At 35.6% G+C, this 3241-nt stretch overlaps 1 protein-coding gene across 1 annotated transcript in view; it reads right to left on the bottom strand.

The window, feature by feature from the left end:
- The window catches only part of LOC107560340 (disks large homolog 3-like), a 56941-nt gene that overhangs the window by 40672 nt on the left and 13028 nt on the right, over positions 1-3241 (bottom strand). The gene's annotated exons all lie outside the window — the stretch shown is intronic.

Raw genomic sequence — 3241 nt, 5'->3', positions numbered from 1 at the left:
GTTTGGTCTTCCAAAAGAGGACGATATCCGCTTTGTCCTCCCTAGAGCTGATCCGTGCTGGTCGCTGAGGAAATACATCAACTTTGCACTGTGGATCGCCGGATCGGCTTTCACCGTGGACGAAGCGGAGTCCAGCCCGGGGTCGTCTCATGTGGTTGCCGCAAGCCTCCTGGCCGCTCCTAGTCGAATCCGCTGGCCGCTGCCGCTAACTCTAGCCCGCCGTGTGTGATGCTGTGTTTTTTTGTAAAAGCAAAACTACTTTGTTTGGCCTTCCAAAAGAGGACATGACTAGAAATCAGTGATAAGTCATTATAATCCGTAATTATGTCCCCACTGGATGCAACAAATGCCTCGTTTATAATGGGTTTTAATGTTTTTGTCTCGTCGCTCTGGCCGGGACATGGCATCACAGTATGGCAAGGGGCGTAACATTTCCATCACACGCTTGAGGTATTCTGCCAATCACAACGCACTGGATAGCTGGCCAATCAGAGCACACCTCGCTTTTCAGACCAATGAGCTTTGTAAAAATCGACGCGGGGCATAGAGGAGAAACAATAATGTACAGTATGTTGAAATTAATGTGTTTTTTTTTTACTTTAAACCGCATAAACACATTTCATTACACCAAATACACAAAATAATGTTCCTTTTAGCAACATCATATGACCCCTTTAAACCTGTTAAAACCCTGAAGATACCAGACTGGGTTGTGAATAATTCACAACTGAAAATGTTTGCTCCCTTTTAGTTCAAGAATTTCCACAGAAAACTGAATTGAAATGACAGGAGGATAAATTTAAATGCAACTGGCAATGGGTTCAAAAGTGTTGTACCACTCTACCATCAGAGATACAAACTTTCAAACAAAACTTTGTTCGGTGTGAAAATTTGGTGCGATAAACATTTTAAATTGAATGAATGTTAATGTGTCTGTTCAAACCATCAATGTGACAGATTTTCTTTACAGAAAGGTGTTCGAATCTCGTTTCCATCTCACAGCGAACAAAACTGGCCATCCAATTGTAATTTGTGAATGAGTGCATTTGAAAAGTTACATCTGAGAGAGTGAAAGGGTTTCCACACTTTTTGACCATCAATCTATGACTTTTCCAGTTGTTTTCCAGGAAACACAGATTATTTTATAGATGCACTCATAATTTCTAGCTGGTATTTTAGAGCCGATGTATTAAAAAAAGATTATATTTGCTGTAGAAATTTCCTTTTGTATGATTTTTACAAGTATGTAAAAAATGTAAAAAAAAAGAAAAAAAAAGAAATCCCCTGATATTTCCAGGTTTTTTTCCAAGAATGAAGAAGTGAGTGACCGTGAGTGAATCAACAGCCAAGTTTCTATCCAGTTTTTGCTCTGTTTTGTTATTGATAAAGAGAATATGCGTTAAAAAAAACTCTGCGAAAATTGCTGTCTACAGCCTGTTTCCATCCAACTGGCCTTTTACAGATAAAATGCTGTGCGTGATGACGTCATCCCTAAAAAAATGAATTTTTGCATAAGTTTTGGTGTATCGCAAAATAAATATTGCCCTTGAGCTGTTTCCATAAATAATTTCACCTATTGCGTAAATTATACAGGCTAGTAGCCTGTTCTTCATCCATTTGAAACAAAACTTTATTACATATCCTATTACTAAATTGTATAGGCATAAAATAGTTTGTAACAAGTGTCATGAGGTTTTTTTTTTTTGTACTTTGTTATAGACTATTTAGATACTTGATCATCAAGCATTATTCATAAATAGGTGCAGTTGTATTAGCCTATCATTATTTTTCTGATTAACTTTTAGAGGAAATGTTCATTTGAGTTAGTTTATTTCTCCTAACCAACAACCGACGGTCGTTAAGCCATTATTAACCGACAAGATAATTACAGTTAAATTAAATGTGAATTGATATGTGGCTGTGACCCAATAAAATACATAAATTTGTTTTCCTATGATAAATTTTATACACGCAAAAAGCACCATAAACAACAGAACGTGAGGATTCATATGGTCATGTCACGCACCTGCAGCGCTTCTGCAAATGGAGAAAAACATTATAAAGCTATAGGCTATATAAAATAAATAAATAGGCCTATATGCGAAATATATTTTTCTAAATAATAAATTAACAAAATGAAATAAAAAAAACTGTGCAACAATTAGCAGCCTAAATGTTCAATTTCGGCACATTTTTGTGATGCGCTCTTGAGAATGTGGCATTCTATTTGTTTCCTTTATTTTACAAAAGCACAATGTTTTGTTTTTATTGTGAATGTACACAAATATAGGAATATTTAGAATAGTTTTGAATAATGTCTTACTCTCATATGACCACAAATGAAGGAGTATAGTAACACCGTGTCTACACTGGACACGACAGTTGCCGCGCCGCTCGCGTCCGTTGTAGACACGGTGTAGGCCTAAGTTGTTTCCACTTTTAAAGGGAAAAAAAAAACAAGTGATCGTGCCGGCGCCTCACTCGCGCAGTTAAGCATTACTAACTATAGTAATTACTATACAGTCAGCCAAACATTGAAAACCATGCTATTTTAGTTCTCCTCACTCCACAACAAATACTTAAATTTAACGGTAGAACAGAACTCAGAAACAAAACAAGAAAAAATATATATAAGAAGCTACTAACAAGCCAAAACTAATTAATTTTAAATTTTGTACTTCACGTTCCAATATCCACGTAAATAAAATTTGCTTGGCATAGTAATATCACGGGGGTATGGTGGTCATGCTGAACAGCACGGACTACAGGCTATTTAAACTGAGCAGTGCAGTGTAAAAAAATAACGTAAACGTAGGATACTATAGGAACATCAAATTAACATATGTATGTTTGAGAGGTAACTTGTCTTTTTCTTACCAAATATAAAATAATTTTAGATGCAATTTAATAATATGAATATGATTTAATGTGCTTTTGAACTACAGGGAAAGGGTGCTTCAACGTGAACAACACCATGAACACTATAGGCTAATTCTGCCATGTGACACCACATTTCAGAATCAGAAAGAGAGCTTTATTGCCAAGTATGTTTGCACATACAAGGAATTTGTTATAGTGTCACAAGCTTCCAGTACACGAAGACAACAACAACACACAGATAATAAAAATAAGATGTGAATAAAATACACATGCATAAATATAAACCACAAAAAATATATAAATTGTATGTACAGGTGTGCTATAGATAAAATAAAATAAAGTTGTAGGGATGTACTAGGAT

The sequence above is a fragment of the Sinocyclocheilus grahami genome, unplaced genomic scaffold (assembly GCF_001515645.1).
Source record: "Sinocyclocheilus grahami isolate Dianchi unplaced genomic scaffold, SAMN03320097.WGS_v1.1 scaffold23.1, whole genome shotgun sequence".
Classification (NCBI taxonomy): domain Eukaryota; kingdom Metazoa; phylum Chordata; class Actinopteri; order Cypriniformes; family Cyprinidae; genus Sinocyclocheilus; species Sinocyclocheilus grahami.
Note: the sequence above shows the minus strand (reverse complement) of the source record. Positions and strands in the feature narration are given on the sequence as shown.